Source organism: Astatotilapia calliptera, chromosome 5 (assembly GCF_900246225.1).
Source record: "Astatotilapia calliptera chromosome 5, fAstCal1.2, whole genome shotgun sequence".
NCBI lineage: Eukaryota > Metazoa > Chordata > Actinopteri > Cichliformes > Cichlidae > Astatotilapia > Astatotilapia calliptera.
Window position 1 is genome coordinate 10,937,107 of NC_039306.1, and position 19,294 is coordinate 10,956,400.

Here is a 19,294-nt window from a genome sequence, read left to right on the forward strand (position 1 = left end):
GCTCTTAACTGTCCCTGGATTCAGTAACTAAACTCCTTTGAGGATACAGCATTTGGCCACAGAGCTCTTCTCCTTTGGCACAAACCTCCAGTCCAAGGTCGCCAGGGTGGCTAAGTGCAGACTTTCATTCCAGACTCAAATCTTTCTCCTCAGTTCTGTAGCAGTAAAAGTCCAGGCTTATCAAATGATGCCAAGTTTATTTCAGCTCATCTCCAGCTGCATATTCTTTTCATTTTTGGACTCCAGAGTAGCTTTACATGATTCACTATTCAAAGAAATCCTACTTATACTTCTCTTATACGCCTGTGCTAAAGCACTTGTTGGAGCTGCATCAAGGCTCAGCTCAACAAGCTGCACGCCTGTCTCTCTCTTTATAGCAAATGAGTGTCTCTCCCTCATAAAGAACAGATCTGAGCAACAGGTAACTGGAGTGTCTGTGCTGAAAGCCAGCGCTGACCACATCTGGAACATCAGCACAGTTTATCACATGAACCTTTGTCTTACAGAGATTACACAGGCTTCACTGACCCAACGTCCCAGCGCAAGTACTGCTACTCAACAGCCATCTTGAAATGCCCTTGGGTATTTATAATAGGTATTTTGAAGAATTACATAAATTTATCTTAATTTCAATGGTTATTGGAACAAAACTGCAGCTGATTAGATTTGATTAGGATGGATGGAATATGTGACACAATTTTCTTAATTTTGCTTCTGTACACAATAACAGTGGATTTTAAATCTAACCATAAAGATGTTAGAAAGAATTACAATACAATACAACACAACTTTATTTATATAGCACACTTAAAACCGAAGGTACACCAAAGTGCTTCACAACAAGGTTAAAACATAAGATATAAGATAAAAGGCTATAACAGATTACAAAAGTACAGACAGAAATAAAACATTTTATAAGAAATAAAACATTAGAGCATAGTTTAGGAGATAAAATTACTGGGTATTCATAAATATAAGGTGGGGGTATTTATACAGGGGAACATTAGTAGAAGATAAATAACATCAGGGTAAAATACAGGAGATGTGCACTAACTAACTGAAAACGCTCAGTCAAACAGGTACGTTTTTAATTGAGATTTAAATGAATAGATGGAATCAGAGGCACAGTCACCTCTGGTCTTTAGCCGGGATCTAGGCTGCACTAAGAGTAATTGTCCCGATGATCTTAGGGCTCTCCTAGGGATATAGGCACTAAGGAGTTCAATGAGGTAGCACGGTGCAGTATTGTTTATGATTTTAAAGGTAAGCAACAGAATTTTTAACTCAATTTGGTATTTGACAATATGAGGCCCAAAGAAGTGTTGAATGCAAAATGCCTCAGAGACCACAGAAGACACCTAAAGTGGATGATTCCAAAACTCTTTCCTGGGTTAAGAAAAACCCTTCACCCCTGTAACCGAGTCAAGAACAGTCGCGAGGAGGTTCCTTTATCACTGTAAAAGTCTCTAATCATGAGATTAGAGACAGAAATACAGAGGGTTTGTGACAAGGTGCAAACAACAGGTTACACTCGGGAACAAGAAAGACAGATTAGACTTGACATCTAACACTAACTGCACAGCCCTGAAACAATGCACAGTCCCTGGTTTCAGGTATGGTACCAGGAAAAACCTGAACCAGGTTAGCAGGATGAACAGGATGAACTCTGTGCTCTCTGCTCAGATTCAGGTAAAGTCTGCGACACTGATTGATGAGACAAAGCATAACGAGTCCCCTTTAAGCAGTAAGCTGACACAGACCGTGTGTACAACTGTGCACCACTTAGTTTAATATAAATATTCACAAGGTAAAATTGCAGGCATTCAGATTAGTGTTGCATACATACTTGCACATTTCTTTATACACTGATCACACAAATTTGTAAATGTTACTGAGACTCTGGGTAAATTCAAGCTGCACTATATGACATGTTAAACTTAACACAGTTTTGCATTTTCACAACTGAACCAACCACAACGCACTGATTTTATTTTACACAAAGCACTGGTCTAACGCAGCCAAGAAAAGCACAATGACCATGCGCATTTTCCAACATGCTGACAGCTGCATAAAAGTTGCACAAAGCCAAATGCAAATGATTTCAAATATTTGCAATAAGATCTAAAGGAGTCATCATTTCCCTCCTTTCCTCTCCCTCTTACACAGTTGCATCAGTCTTCTTGAATGTAGTAACTGCAGCCTAAAGCCCCTCATTCCTTCCTGTATTGCAGGCTTTTTTGTGTCTGTAATCGTTCACTTTGTAACACGAATTCACTGAAAAGGCTGAAAGTCAAAATCCTCAGTCAGCTTTCAGTATAGGAGTTAAATCAGACCATGCTGCTGTAATTGAACATAACGCTCAATAGAGAGTTATGTTCAATTACAGCAGCCTTTTCTGCTGTACATATAACATGGTCTTCACCTGCAGCCACATCCTTGTTTTGTTAGGCAACACATCTTTGTCTGGGTCTTGGTTACTGTATAATACTCATTGGACAATAGGACTTTTTGTAATTGTTGGATGGAGATGCTTACATTCAGGGGCACCTCTTAAATCTCTGTGGTCTCCTTGTAGTCTGCGTCTTTCTGTGTGGTTTTCAATAGTTTTGCCTTTGCTTTTGTCAGACTGGCTGCGTTCCTGTGCGATGCTGCTGTCTCAAAATGTGTTCAGCTTAGTTTTTTCAATTTTTCTGTTACTCTGTTCGACTTAAAGCTTGCTGTTACCTCTGCATTTACTTTCTCGGGTTCTTTATTCAGAACTTATCATAGCACACAGTGCTACGATGCGTGTTAAGTTCAGGTTAGACTCCCTGCAAAAACTGTGCAGAGAGGGATGCTATGGGCAGCTGTAGGATGCAGAGCAACGGACACCTCCAAAAAATCAACAACACTGTTGTGCATCAGGCAAATTTGCTCAAAGCAGCACAATAAAGGACAAAAGAGACCAACCTGAAAACATTTCAGTTAATGATAAAAAAAAAAAAAGCACTACTGAGGTGTGGGAAAGGCATAGCTGCAGGTATGTAAATATGTCTAATGCTTCAAGGACCTTTTAACATTACAAGAAGATAACATAATTAAAATGCTATTTTTATGTTATAAGGTGGACATTAAAGAGGGTATTTAAAAAAAACCAAATTAACCAATTTACGCAATTTAAGTTTTGTTGAAGTAGGAGCGTTGTTTTCTCCCAAATGTATTTGGGAATCCCATGCTGCTTCTCTGCCAGCAAAATCACATAAAAACTATTTAAAAGAACCCAATAAATTTTGGTTCTCATCCAGATCAGGTTCTTTAAAACTGCTACATGCCTTTGTGCGGGTTCTGAAAGTGTCTCTGTCCCACACTTTTTTCTAGGCTTCATACTTTCGCCATCTTTCTGCCGAAACAAAAATTTGTATATTTGCATTTGATGGACAAGAATGAGAGCTGAAATATGTAGCAGAGCTGGGTGACCTATTATAGCTTTTATATATCGAGGGTGATGTGTTTATAATTCAAAGAATTTATACAGGAAAAATCTGCATATAGTCTTTTAAATATATATGCTTGCTGTTACCAGGTGGTCATTTTTTTTCCCAAATTTGAAAACTAAAGGGTTACAGCATTTCGTTTACAAAAAGTAAGCCTATTCAACTTAACCAGGTAACCAGCTGTAGGGAAATGGTCAAAAAAAGAACGTCACAATTTAAACTGTCCATTTTAGTATAAGTATGACTTTTTTTAAAATATCTGAACAAAAAAAGCGTTTTTTTCCATGAATAAATATATAACAGACTAAATCATGTATCTTTTATCTGTCACAGTTTGGTCTGTTGTGACTTTGGGTTTTCCAGGCATCATCTGCAGTTATGAAATTTCAAACACATGAATGTGCTGGTCCTAAAACTAAAGCTGCATATTGAAAAAAGTCTGCAATAACCCACAAGTTTTATATTCGTTTTCTAGATAATTTGTCGTGTTTGCCTTAACGTGTGATATTCAGTCATGATTAAAAAACAACAACATCAAAAAACCCCAATAAATATTTTTTAAAGCCTATGCAGTCATATAGACGTATGCAGTCCTACATTGAAACCTTACCACTATACCCACTGGTACACTTTCATGCAGCTCTATTAACTAAACTTAAACTTACAGCTGCTTTTAAACACTTGAGACACATCTGCAGCTGAATGGGTGCTTTGGGCACTCGGGATGATTTTGTAGTTGTGCTTTTTGTGCATTTTATTATTCAAACAATTGATACAATAAATTTTTTATATATGTTCAGCTTCATGTTTTGCTTCTGTGCATTGTTAGTCGTCTCCGTTTGACAGGTACAGATTAGAGAAGTCTCTCAGGAGGCTCCTGACTTGGGCATTCTGGGGGTTTCCATCATCAGGGATCAGCTCTGGATTCAGAGCCAGGTTTAAGACCTTTGTGGGGCTGAAAGCAGCAGAGCGGGTCTGTGCTGTGTGGAGACCCTCAATTGCGCTGGACAGCCAGAAGAGTCTCTTGAGACTCTGGATGGTTCGGCCGCGGTCGTGCATCAGCTGGTGTTCGGTCACAGCTCGGCGACTGCAGAAAGAAAACAGACAGCAGGAAGCAGCTGCTGGTCAGCGCACAGTCTCAAAGTTCATGCAGCAACCATCAATGACATGTTCTATCCAACACACGGATTCATTTATGGAAACAAAATCAGAGCCGCAAACGCAGCACAGCAAACTGGGTCCATTCATCTCTTAGCACATGAATACATTTTAAATGAGTGAAAACTGTTTTAGATTCAAAGTGACACCAAAAACAGAAAATGCGTAATAAATAAGTAATAGTTATTATTCATAAACTCTGAAATAAAGTGGGAACAGTGAGACCACCTGTCGCTTTGTTGGCCCTGGACTGTTGTAACAATGACAAGAAGCATGACAGCGAGCCACTGCACAGGCCTGTGGGACGTCTGCATCTTCTGCATGAAAACAGCAGCAAAGACAAAACACATTAAACCTCTCATACGAAAGGTAAAAAACAAACCTTCTGAATGCACATCAGCTATTGCTGAAGGTTGGTGATACTGAACCCTGAGTTGCTTTTGATGGGTTCATCTATGGGAATGTTAGATTAAAAAAACCCATCCAGACATAGAAAACACTGCTTGTATATATGTGTGTGTGGATGGGTGAATGAGACATGCTACATAAAGCACTTTGAGAGCTTAGGTAGAGTTGAAAAGTGCTATAAGAACCAGCCCATTTACTTTATTTATTTATTGGAAACATTTTTCTTTCTTATGGATAAAAATCATCCACCAGTTCCCAGGAAAAAGGAGCACAAGCTCAACAAACCGAGGAAAATGAAATTTTCTTCAGCAGAGATGAGTCGTTTTCACACATGAACTGCAGGAGAATCGTTTATGGGCATTTTCCACAGTGGTCTCCTCTGACATGCAGCACACAGCAGGAAGTAGAGCACCTCAGACACTTTAGCGCTGCTGGAAATCCTCGGTGTGTTTTAGGCCTGCACAGAGCACGCAGGAGCACAATGCCCACTCGCAGCGGTTAGCTGCACTATATGGAGTGATGCATTATGACATCACATAAATGTCAGACTGAATCTGACATTTGTGTTCTCGTGCTTGTGTGTCAGGTAAACTGTGGAAATGTTTAGTTCAGCGGTGTACGTGTGAGCGAGTGAGTGCGTTTTTCTTGTGGCTATGATTAGGTGCCCGAGTCTATTCAGCAACTGTGCCACATTTTTATCCCCAATCCCCACGATCCGCATACTGAGACAATGTCCAAGCTTTTGATTGGCTCTCAAATCAGGAGCCCATGAGTCTCATGAGAAAAGTGACACTCAATAAGAAATGTGCTGATCTGTGGATGCATCCCTACTCAAAGATAATCAGCAGACAGAAATGCAGCTAAAATTAAAGTTAACAAGTTCTTCTGAATGAAAAGAGAACATGGGAACATGCAAAGACTTTTGCATGAGAATAAGCCTCCCATTTAAGCTTATCGTATTTTCTGATTAGAGTTTAAAAACTTGTCTTCAAATAAACTGCTAAATAATAACCTGTAACGCACTCCTTGCCCTATTTAGATAGCTGCCAACAGACCTTTAACCCATTACCAGGTCCTGACCACTTCTTATGGAACCACTGAGTTATGCAAGTCACTGAAATATAACAATACAGAAAATATAAGATATTACTTTAGGTGTCTGCTAAGAAGAACAACTTATATTTACAGAATATGCTATTTACATCTGCTTTTCTTTCATTTCCTGTAAATATAAAAGCACAGTAATCAGCCTGAAAAATACCAGAAATAAATGTGCTTGTAGAATATGAACACAAAGCATCGTTTATGAAGGTTTTGATTGTGTTTTAATGTTTGATGATGTGGACAATCTGGATGAATCTGATTCTAAGTGTTGGAGGATATTTTTGGCTTCATTAGTGGATGCAACCAAGTTATCTTCCACTACCTCACAAAGAGATAATTCTGTGAACCTACAAACAACAAAGAGTTCTCCACACATCTGATTCCTCTGCAGCCATTCATTTTTTCCCCCAGCATCAGAATCCAGAATGAACACAGCTGCTGTTTTCTGCCTCGAAGCAAACTACAAACTTTTCACAAAGCTGGAAGATCGGCTGTATGCAGAGAAAGGTGTGACGGGTAAGTCATGATGAGCTAATGATCTCCCAAAGTCAAAGACAAATCAAGCTGATGGATCCTACTCCATCTGGGCTTCGGGTTCAACACACAAAAAAGAAAAAACACGTAAAACGAGCATGCAAACGTTCCCGATATTGTCTGTTTCGTCCACGTTGGGTCGGTCTGTCCACAACAAGAAACTGCTTCAGTTTTCTTTAAATGAATCTGGATTTCATATCAATTTCAATTTTATAAAGTTCAATTTACTTTTAACTGTTTGACTGACACAGAAAAAATAAACACCAGCAACATTTAAGTACAAAAAAATGAATCAAATTAAAAACTAAAAAACTATCATATGAAACAAAAATTAACTAAAAGCTTCTTTAAAGTAATCCGACTCTTAAAGAGGTACTTACATTTCCCGTGTTTGCGACTGCAGTACTTCGGCTGATTAGACACTAAACTGACTTCAGATTCAATCTCGAGACCTTTTATAAAGCACTCTCCGTCACACACACACACGGACACACACTTTACTCAGACCTCCCACTCTCTTAATTGAAAATGGTTTGATTTGCTCCTGAAACAAACGTCAGCACCATCATCTCTGACATCTGTGATCTTTGTGTCTGAAGAGTGAGCAAAACATGGAAGCATTTTTTGGGGCTTATTCATGTTAATAATTTGATCCCAAGTGTGACAGTGGAGGAGGTTTACACACTTATACATGCTCTTTACATAAGCAGGTGTTTTCAAAAGGAGGATGAAATTCAATTGAGGGATTATCATTTTTCTATTTTCTGGTCTAATCCCCTCTGGTTCCTCTTGCAGACTCACGCTGGCTACTAAGAAATGGGGCTGAATGTTTGTATTGATGTTGAGGGTGAAGACACGGAGAGGAATGAGTCAGCGTGAATGACGCGAGCGTCAGCAAACCGCCTGCCAGTTCAGCTCTAAACTTTGCTAAATGATCTGTCTGCAGTTAAGATGTTTGTCGCCTGGAGCTCTTCTCCACATTATGACCACCGTCACTAATGAACCCAAACAAACTGGAGTCACTGGTTGCTGTGGTGGCGCCGCAGTCGCCATTAGAAATGCAGTCGTCGTGACAACATCTTGCAGGGCGAGTTTCCCTCAGCGAGAAATGTGGGCTGCCATCGGAGGCTCGTGGGTGGAGAGATGGGAGTGAGAAGAAGTGATTTAGGTCATTAAGGAGTAATTGATGGCAGTGTGAAGAAACTCAGAGACGGACAGCAAGGGAGGAGTCGTGAGGGTGAAAGAAACCAGACAAGAAACTAATCAGCCCGATGGAGGTTAATTTCTCACAGCAGGAAGTGAGTGTTTACATGACTCACGTCCAAACCCAGTACTCAAATTCTGTTTTATATAGAAGACTCATTGTTAAACATTCACAATGGATTAGCACTGTTGCCTGGGTTTGAATCCACTGGCCAGCCGAGGCCTGTGCAGGTTCTCTTTAGGTACTCGGGCTTCCTTAAAAAGGCATGCATGCAGGTTAATTGGTGATTTTAAATTTGCATGTAAGCCAGTGGCTATGTGATAGTGATCTTTCCAGGATATATGCAGTGTATCTATTCTACATAGCATCCAGTAAACAGATGTTCGTACAACAGATAAGGACGAGAGCACGTTGGTAAAGTGAAAACTGCATCTAGAACAGAAACAGCTGCATTATACTGCTAACACAACTCTTTACAAGCACCTGCACAGACAGCATGCTAATGCTAAGCTAGCCAGAAACCCGGAGTGATGCTGTGAATGTTGACCCCATCGCAGCAGCCAGACCCTGAACTTCCACAGTAACAACAGCAGAGATTAGCAGTCAGGGTGCAGCCTCTGTTTCTACCTGTTCATGTTTCTACAGTAGAATCACTGCAGTTAACCTTTTTAAGTCACTGTGCTGGTTTTCATCTTTGCCTTGTGTTGATACCTAAAATACTAAGACAAAGATCATGTGGTGTGTCCTCACAGGGACTGTAGCCCATAGGTTAATATTGTTAAATGCTAATTATATGAAAAGGCATTTCAGGCATTCTGTGTAACTTGTGTAATAACGACCCCCAACACGGATCACAACAATGAAGGGAACTACCTCCAACTCGCACAAACATTTGAACACAAAACTTATAATTAATTTACATGAATGTCTTTGATGTGCTGCTAAGAGATGGTGGTGACTCAAAGTGGAGCTAATGAGAATCTAAGAGAATCGCAATCATAACTGATGTCAGTATTGGATTTGGAATTCTTATCAATTCCCATTCCTACTCCCACTGTATCTACTGTCCTGAAGTATTAACCTGGAATTAAGACACTACAGTTTTGTAGTGTTTTTTGGGCGTGTTTAATTTGCACAAGGTCGGCTCTGCCGTTCCTGTGTCTGTTTTGTACCAATGAGGCACTTTTAAGATGTCTCACTGTCCAACACATTACTGAAATTGGTAATTTTCTGGTAATCAGTTGTACAGATAACTGATTACATAATTTCCTTTGGGATAAATAAAGTATTCTGATATCTGCTGGTCTCACAGTCGCTATGACAGATATATGAGATACAGCTCATACAACAAAAACCATGACCTGGGGATCATACCAGTTGCTTGGCTGTTACGCACTAACAGTGGTTTACCAAATTATCTGTCTTTGATTCTCGCATGAATCAAAGGTTTGCAGCAGTTCCAACAAGGATCCAAATGCGGGGGGGGGGATTTAATACTAAGATGATTCAAAGCTGCAGAAAAATAGTAAACAGGAAAAATAACAAAAAAACCCAAAAACAATGAATCCACCAAGGCAGAAAAAAAGAACAGGCAGCAGAGTGAGAACAGGAGAAACCGATGAGAGTAAAAAAAATAGAAAAAGACAAAGTAAAAACAAACAAACAAACAAACACAGAAAGATATCCTTTCAAAATAAAAGAGGAATCTACAGAAATGTGTAAAATTCTGTCGTGAACCACAATGTTCAGATAAGGTCTATAAATACCAGTGAACCACAATGAAAGTTACAGATTCTTAAAAGAAATAGAGACAGAGAAGTTCAAGCATGAGTAAAATCAGGAACACTTTCCTGTGAAAGTTTTAAGACAACTTAAAGGAAGTCTCTGACTCAGCAAACCAGATTTCCTTCAGTAGAGCACTCCTCGCCTCGAGGTGCTTCTATACATCTCCTGACCTCTTTAGTTTTAGTTGTGCTGTATTTCAGTCTGGGCTGAATGTTGTTTAAGCTACTACAGATACCTGATAAAGGAACTGTGTATAAACACAGTTCCCAGACGACAGCGTTTCCAGGGAAGTTCTTGCATGTTTTGACAAGATAATGCTAATCTTCATAGTGGGGTTTAGCTTTACTGTACACTTTCTCATTTTAAAAATGTGATGTGTTTTCTTTGTTCAGTTGTAAATAAAAAAGGGGTTGCATTTTGTTTTTACAGTTTACAGAGCGTCCCAGCGTTTTTGGAAGCGGGGTTGTAAAATTGTATATTTGTCCAATTACTTCTGAGCATCTGAAAATGTGAGACTATATGTATAAACAAGAGTGTAACTCCTAAAAAGTTAATGCAATACTTTTGTTAAAGCCGTCAGTTAAAGCTAAAAGTCTGCATGTCAATCGCATCCTGATGGTGAAGATAAGTTTCCACTTCTAGAACAGACAGAAGGAAAAAACAATGCGCCCAAGCAAAGGACCTTAAAAGGGTCATTTTTAAGGTCCTTTAAAGTGTTTCTGGCTCAGACGCACACAGCAGTGAGCTCGTCCCATCAAATCACAGCCACCTTCACTCACAGCCTGCAGGCTCTTTAAGCAGCAGAGGAGATCCTTGGTGTAGTTGTTCAGGAAAAGGCACCAGGAAATACAAATGGACAAATTATGGGCCACATGGAAGAGAGAAGGAGAATTACCGTGGGCCATAACACACCCACACCAGCTTTTCTCAAACCTTTTGCGACACACCACCTCGGAAAAATTATTAATAATAAAAAAGATGGAATTTTTAGTTAAATAATGATTGCCGCTGATAGCAACAGTAAACTGTTTATTTATTTCTCCCTAAAAAACCCCAAAAAAAACATAACCAATATTTCAACATGCAGTGGCTGTGCCCCATCGTTTGGGACGATATCCTCACCTGTAAAGCAACCTGCATCCACATGGGGGCAGTGTTGTACTGAGCAGCTGAGTGTTGCTCATGAACCACCAAACAGCAGGTTTAAGACACTGCAACACTAAATTCATTTGCTGAGTAACATACAGTAAAATACATTAGGACTGCTCAGTAACGCCCCATAGAGGCAGCAGCGTTCATTACAGTCACAACATGAGCAAACATCTTGATTCTGTCCTTCTTACTGTCTTGATGCATGCTCAATCGTTCAGGTAAGTAAATCCCAAAAGGTTGATTCTGTTCATCTGGACGTAGAGTTTTCAGTGGGAGAAACGTTTCGTCACTCATCCAAGTGACTTCTTCAGTCTCAGCTGACTGCAGGTTTCCCCAACCGTATAAACAGGTTTATACAGTTTATACTGTTTTGTTTATAAAAAAAACAACAAAACAGTCTATGCAATACTTTTATTAAAACCCTCAAATTAAAGCTGATGGTCTGCACATCAATCACATCTTGATTGCTTGATTTAAAATGTAATCTAACTGTAAGTGTCACATGCAACTGGCACGGCCTCGGGCAATGTGCACAAGATCTTTCTCTTGGCATTTTTGTCTCTCGGTCCTTGAATCACTCAGGTCTCAAAGAACAGAGCCAAAAGGATATACACCTGCACAATGAAAAGCACTACATCAAAACACTTTAAATGCAACACCTTTTTAACGTTTATGAAAAGCACGAGCAGCTAATACACGGTGTATAACAGAGTCTAATGTACCTGCATTGGTCAACAACTATGAATTCTCTTAAAGACAAATCGCATTGTTACCATGACGTTACTATTGTTTGTTTGTTTTTTGTTTGTTTGTTTTTCTAAGCCTCAAAACCATCAGCTGATTTGGTTAGAAAGCTGCATCCATAAATATCTATGTGCAAGGCACTATCAAGTGCCAATCAGTTGTTTTATAATTTTATTCAATAGGAGCCCGGCAACAGATGGGTGACCTGTCCAGGCTGTACCCTGCCACTCGCCCTGTGGCAGCTGGGATAAGCTTGGTGTTTCCTCTGCAGTGACTGCTCCCTGCTCCACTCTGTGTTACTGGCCAGGAGCAAATATACACATGTTGATTTAGCCATCTTTGAGAATCAATAATCCATTCCTAACCTGGGTTTGACCAACACCTAACTGTCAAACAATTATTATGCATTCAGACCGAAGTGAAGTGAAAATCTGTGAACATTTGCCCCTAACTCCGAACTGGTGGAAGAGTGCACCCTGACTTGTTTTTCCTCACTTTTCTCCCAGCTTTTATTTTCTTCCTTTGTCTACATAAAAGAAAAGTTTAATCACACAGTAGGTGCCAAAAATGATTACATGTGCCCCACCTAGTGGCTGGAAAAGGAGATAAAGGTAAGTGATGCTACCTGGAGGCTGTGGCTGGTAGTGATGTGTCGGTGGCAAACGAAATGGCTCTTAGAGCCGGGTCTTTGAAGTGAACGCCGTGAGCCGACTCCTTATCGCGAGCCGTGGGGCTTTTTTTCCTTTTCTGTCCCTCTCTCTCGTGCATCTCTCGTAATTGAAGTGATCTAGGTAGCTCTGTTTTGGAAGTTCAGTTAACGCTAGAAATGTGTTTTGGAGTTTGTACGTGCTTTGTCTCTAGGGGCCACCGTAAATATTTATATATAAACATTAGGGGTGCAACAATACTCGTATCGATATTGAACCGTTCGATACAGTGCTTTTGGTTCGGTACGCATATGTATCGAACAATACAAAATTTTTAATTTATTTGATCAACTTTCCTTCTGACGATGCTGTCTGTGTTGAGCGCTCAGTGGATCTGCGCTCGACAGTGCAGCCTAGGCGGAGTAGTCGAACGCAGATTCACTGAGCGCAGGGCAAGCTAGCGAGACAGAAGTTAAGCTCTCCTTGCAACATGGCAACTTGAACCTCCCCCACCCTCATTCAGATCTGGCGTTTGGAACTATTTTGGTTTTCATGTGACGTATGACCCTGAAGGTAAGCGCGTCATGGACTAAAGTAAAACAGTATGTTGGATGTGCCATGCAATGCTCAATTACATGGGTGGGAGCTAGTGTGTTAGCGCAGTTAGCTCGTTAACGTGTTGGCCGTCCAGCCCCATGCATTTCTCTGTAATAAACTCTCTTTTCCAAAGATGAGTGATTCCTCAATCAGATACAGGGCTCGCAAAATCGCTAGCCCAACATCCCGGAGCTAGCGATTTTTCCAGTCAGGCTACCAAAATCTATCTCTGCCCTGCCCGTCGGCCTATCATAGGAAGGAAAAATATATGTCAATGCTTTTGCATTCTTTCGGAAATGTAGCTGGGTAATTATGTCATTGACATCGGTGAGCCACTGTCAATATGTGACATATTGAAATCGCGTTTGAATTTGCACTTGTTTTTTTGCTTTCACTTTGCAATCGTGCGAACTGTGTATAGAGAGCGACATAATTTGTGCACCAATTCCTCTGACATCGTCTTATTAATTGTTAGCTTACTATGCAAACATGACAAGTGAAATCTCCCGCAGCTTAAACATGTGAGAGGTTGATCGCGCAGAGAATCGCTGAGCTTATGTGAGTGCGGCAGGATATATATTTCACTACGATGACCTGGATGACTGAGAACCTTCACAGACAGATATATATTTTAGTTCTGCTGAGCCAAATAAGACAGGTCAGGGTGAAGAAGTGACAGCCAAAGAAAAGCTTACCACAAAACGGAGAAGTTATGACAAATCAGACTATAAGGCAAAAAGAAAGTGCAGCTTTATGGTTTCATGGACAAAAGAATTTCTGTGGCTGCGATATGACGAGCTAAATAACCAGGGCTGCACATAAGTGGTCTGTGTAAATGACCTCATTAATATTTGGTAAAGTGTTTTGTAAACTTATGAGTGGCTATTATATTGTTGGAGTGAATGCTTTTATTTTGAAAGTCACAGAGCGACAAGGTGCCGTAAATCAAGTGGCGTAAACCATATGGCAGAAGCGCGAGTTTTAATGCACAGAGAGAAGGTGTGCTCTATGGTTAATGGACGGGAATGGGAAAAAGAACGGCTATTAAGGTGCAACACTGAGTCGAAAGCAGTTTCTTAGCACCTGGTTGATGAGGGAACAAGGTTTGTAACAAAGTTTGTCCTGTAGATATGTATTTTGTTGTTTTACGGAGCATATAGCTGCTGACCGCTACTAAGCATAAAGGCTAAGTTTTCACCCACTAGAGGGCGCTAACGTACCTCGTCATGTTTAGGCAGCGATGCAACGATTTCCCTGTTATATGCAATAATTTACAAGTTTTAGTGTTATTTGTTATGTAAGGTAAGGAGAATTAATTTGTGATTAATGAATAAGTCAAAAGGTTAAAGGTAACACACTGTTTGATTTACTAATAGTCTTTTATTCTGTATGTTGTAGCTCTTACGGTGTGTTCACATACACGGCTGTTTAATAAAAGGATTGTGAACCATCAGTTTGAGAGACCATCTTTTCAACCGGGGATGCTACAGTCTGCAGGTGCGCATTCGCTGTCAAAATAAAAAACGCGCACAAGATAAGAAGTTGCAACGCGTGTTTGCGTACATAAGATTTTCAGGAGGAGGACAGACATTTGTTTAGAACTCTTAAAGATGTCGAAGAAGCAAGCTCCTTTAAGCAATTACTGTGATGTTCCTCCACCTCCAAAGAAATGTCAGGAGTCCGAACCACAAAAGAAGCGCGTATTCTCGGAAAAGTGGTTGCAGGAGGTGAGCTGGCTTCAAACAAATGAACGCACAGAGATGTGGTCCAGAATGAGCCGTGAAAATTTAATAAATGACAAATTAAAAAGGCATGAACATTTTTTTGTATCGAAAAAATATCGAACCGTGACACCAAAGTATCGAACCGAACCGTTAATTTTGTGTATCGTTGCACCCCTAATAAACATATATAAATAAAACCACTTTTTTTTACATTAGTAATTCCTTTTGTGCATAATTTTATATTATTGTTAATAATAAATTAATTAAAGCAACAAAACAACCCGAAGAGCCGGTTGGGAGCAGACTCTTTTTAGTGAGTCGAGCCGAAAGAGCCGGTTCTCTAAAAAGAGCTGGAAATCTCATCACTAGTTGCTGGAGCAGGAAGACAGTCTTTGACCTCACAAGATCAAGACCTCTACAGACACTGCTCCTTATTTCACACAATCCTTAGTTAGTCTTTGAAATCCTTATTTTTAGTTTAGTTTGGTAATGTTTGCATTTATTGCAAAAATTAATACTGCTTAATCTTGGCAACAACGCTTCTCTGTGGACCTTGGATTATTTTGGACATAAAGAGTCAGTCACTGTCTGTGGCATCAGGTGAATCCAGTCTTTGGGAGAGTCTCTGCTAAAAGAGTTTTGTGACCCAAATTTTTCTCCAAGGTTTAAACAGTGAAGTCAGGTTGATTTCCGTAGACTTTGTTCAGCAAAAGATGAATTCAAAGCCACAGGAAGTCATTCCTGCCTGCGGCCATCAAACTTTATAACTCCTTCTTGTGATACCTGGACTAATTTTACTTTTCTGTACTATCCATGTAGTATTTCTAATATTTAATTCTAATTTAACACATCACTTTGACTGCTTTTATTCATTTTTGTTTTATATATTGAGATTCCTTTTTCTATCTTCTCCCAGGATTAATAAATACCCCTGAGTCTGTGAATGCACCATTACTCCAACCTAGCCCAACCGTTATCTCTAAAACCAAGTGTTGCCTTCAAATAGGCCTTTGAAGGGGCAGGCCAGCCAAACAGTTCCAGCTTTTACAAAGGCAACTCTGATGGACTAAACCTTTGAGACTGTTATGGTCGCAAAAGCACATAAATCTGCGCACACACTGAAATACACACATGCGCACTCAGAGATAAATGCACAAATGCTTTTGCTTCAACGATGACCTCATGTAAACCTCTAATTTGTAGATACTTTCATGCAGGCAGCGATGTGAAATGACACACACTGTATACAGTAGTGAGTAGTAGTTTATCTAAAAGCCACTGAGGTTAAGAAAAGGCAACCAGATGTGGAAAGATGCAAACTCACTCAGGTTTTATGACCCCTGCGGTGCTTTTTATGATCGCCTTCGTGTGATGCATTAAGGGGACATCTGTAAATAAGAGCTCTTACAAAACAGTCTGGTTTTCATCCCCTCCAGCAGGTTCAGGTCTAGTTTTATTTTTAAAAAAACCTGACATTCAAAATCTGACAAAAAATAAAATAAAATAAAATCACAAGTTGACACAGCTTTATTTCAAATGTCAATGGCTTTATTTTATGTGTATAGATTTGTATATATTTATATATATATATATATATATTTATATATTAGATATATATATATATCTTTATGTAACAACTTGTACTCAGTTGCTTGATTATCATCTTTTGTTCAGCTTAAGTTCAAACGACATGACACTAAGACCAAGGCATTCCACATGTTCATATTTTACAAAAGAGTAAAGAAAACGTGTGCGCGCGTGTATGTGCATCTGTGTGCACACAGCTGCTGTACACAAACACACACACACACACGCGTGCACACACACACACACACACACACAGACATATATCAGTGTACAGGTGGTGTCGTGGTTCTGTCTGTACAAAGAACTGGAACACAAAAAGCAGATAAAGACGGAGACGAGCGGACAGAGTGAGAGCGCGAGGGAGAGAAACCGGATGAACCACTGGAGGCGAACTGAAGGATTCTGTTGCATAGATTGAAGCAAACAGGAGGAGGGTGTCTGACAGGAACGGACAGGATGGGAGTGAACAACAGGGAAGGTGACACACACACACACACTGAGGAAACACACCTTTGTCGAGCCAATACATCCACACGAACACACTCACTCAGGGAAGCACAGGACATTTTATTTTGGCTCAAACAACAAACCACCGCTGCGGCTCAGAGTCTAGCAGACAGGACCGAAGACACAGAGGTCACGACCTCTGCGTTTCAGCTGATGGAAAGCTAAAGGACCACCAAAGCTGTTACACCTCATTCAAAGGGGGACACCAAATGTTTTGTGCTAAACTCCATGTCTGTCCGTCCAATAAAGTGTCCAGATATTTCACTAAAATGTCACCCTCGTGTTAGCACTGAAGGGAAAGTCAGTGTGAAGGATTTTTCTTTTAGGGAGTCTGATCGCCACTGTGGCCGACCAGATCTGTGGACGCCACGAAGCCAGCCAGGCTCCCTCATCTATCACGGTGTTCCTTTATCCCAGAGGGAGAAGATTCCCTGTCCGAGAATCACGAATGTTTGTGCAGAGATTTCAGTTCTGACAGAGCGTCCAACGGTTACTCCGATATTCTAGTCTGGACCAAAGCAGCCGACCAGATAACCAACACTGGTCAGCTGTGATGATAGAGCACGGTTGAATTTTGGGATTTTTATCTTTGTTTAATCTCGTCGCATCACGTGTTTTTTGTAAAGCACTTTTTAACATTGTTTTGATTCATATTAATTCAACTAAAGCTGAAAAGTATTACAACTTGGACACATAAACAGTGTTTTACAAGAAAGGAAGAAATGCAGTTTGGAACTTGTACATTTCACTACTTTTAGGCATTAATGTCAAGTTTCAAGTTTACTCGATGATGTTGAGAAACAGAACGCTGATAACAGAGTTGCAGACTTAATAAGGATCAAAATAATTAGAGACAAACATTTTATCTTTGCTTGCGCTGGGGGCTGAATTGTGTTCATGACCTCAGTGTTGCTTTAATCCTGTCAGCGACCCTGCTGTCAGATTTCATGCTTCATGCACTTTAACCCAGTCCTTTCCACTGTGATGCTAAATTCTACAGCCTGATAAAAACAAAATAAATAAACATTGAGTCCATAATTGTTTGTATCTAAGCTGCAGCTGTTTATTAATGTAGGCTTGAAGTAAAACGTTCTCTTTTGTGGAAACTGAAGGACTAAAGGATTTATTTTGTGTCTTCAAACAGGAAACGTTATGGCATTTTGCACGCTGCTCGACACAATTAGGTGCCGCTTGAGATTTTAACACTAAAATAGGGAACGTGGCTGTTTTTCTTTGTATTACATGGAGGGTAAATGAAAATGGGGAAACAAGGCAGAGCCCACATTTCACAGCTAAAAAAAACAGTTCAAATCCCTAAATCATATCACATGATGACTCCATTATCCTCCTTTTTCTGTCCAGCGTAGCCTGTAGAGAGATTCAGGAGGATAATGGATCGATGAATGTGATCGGTGGGATGAATGGACGCCCACCTGAACCACATCATGCTGAATGTTTCAGGCCTGTTTAATTGCCATCACCTTCCTCCCTCCTCCTCCTCTTACTGCACACAAGAGGGTGATGAGTTCAGTAGGGTCTGTAAAAGTGAGTGTTTGTGTGATATGAAAGAGAATAAGGAGAGGAGAGACGTGATGAGTGGACTTATGTGTTAAATGAGATGATGAAAAAAAAGAAGAACCTTCATCTTTCATCAATCCATCCACCAGAAGTCGCACAGTTTTAATTTCCTCAGTGTTTCACCTCACAGTGCACATACCCGTGTGTGTGTGTAATGCTGCATGTGTTGGGGGCCGCGTAACTGAGATTCATTTAGAAAACAAGTCAACATTTGGGATGTTTCATTCCATACTAAAACATGCAGAACACAGAACATTGAACACATATACTGAACAGTTAGTTTTATCCAAATGCAGTTTCTCTTTTTTTCTGTTTGGTTTTTTTTTATCTTTTTTTTTTTTTATCTTTTTTTCCCGTACAGAGTGATTTTAGGATACACAGAACACGACGGAAACCAATCGCACCAGGTTGGACATATTGCTTTAAACCACCAAATTTTGTATATATGTCATGCATGCCACATAGATGATATTATGTTTATACAAAAATAACACCAACGCCTATTACTGTGTATCATAGTAATTACAGAAAAAAACTTTCAGTCTTTTTTGCAATGAAGTTCAACTGAGAAACCTTATACATCTATGTATTTATATCTAATACACATATACATACAAATATATATTAGATATAAATACATAGATATACTATATAAATATATAGATATATATGTTAAATGGTTATGACTTTTCCAGCTGTGATATTCCAGTTCGACTGAACCCCCTTTTTTTTCTTTGTTAACGTTTGATGTGGTTGTGAAGGTTCTTTAAAGATTTCCTGTTGTGAAAAAAGGCAGTGCTCTGAAGAAGAAGAAGCAACGCAGTCAAAATGCAACAGTGACCGGATAAGACGCGAGTTCCTTCTCCATACAGAAGTCCTAATGAGGGAAGAAAAAAAAAGAAGATCTGTGGCAAAATGAGATCTTATCTAGTCCAGAAATGAACTTTCGAAAAACTAAATCCAGGTGAGGATTTTCAGTCTGCTGAGTGTCGTGTGGACTGTTTTTTTGTTTGCGACGTGGCTGAAACCAGTAGCACAAACAGGCCGCCGCAGAGTCTCTGATTGCATGGCTCTGCTTGTGCAGCTGGCATG

General features: G+C 39.9%; 1 long non-coding RNA gene across 1 annotated transcript; it reads right to left on the reverse strand.

Moving 5' to 3' along the window:
• Positions 1–1,769: 1,769 nt before the first annotated feature.
• Positions 1,770–7,119, reverse strand: LOC113021657 (uncharacterized). Its single transcript, XR_003272333.1, has 3 exons — positions 7,058–7,119; positions 4,860–4,948; positions 1,770–4,560 (listed from the first exon to the last, which is right to left on the reverse strand). It is a non-coding gene; the product is annotated as an uncharacterized LOC113021657 (long non-coding RNA).
• Positions 7,120–19,294: the final 12,175 nt, after the last annotated feature.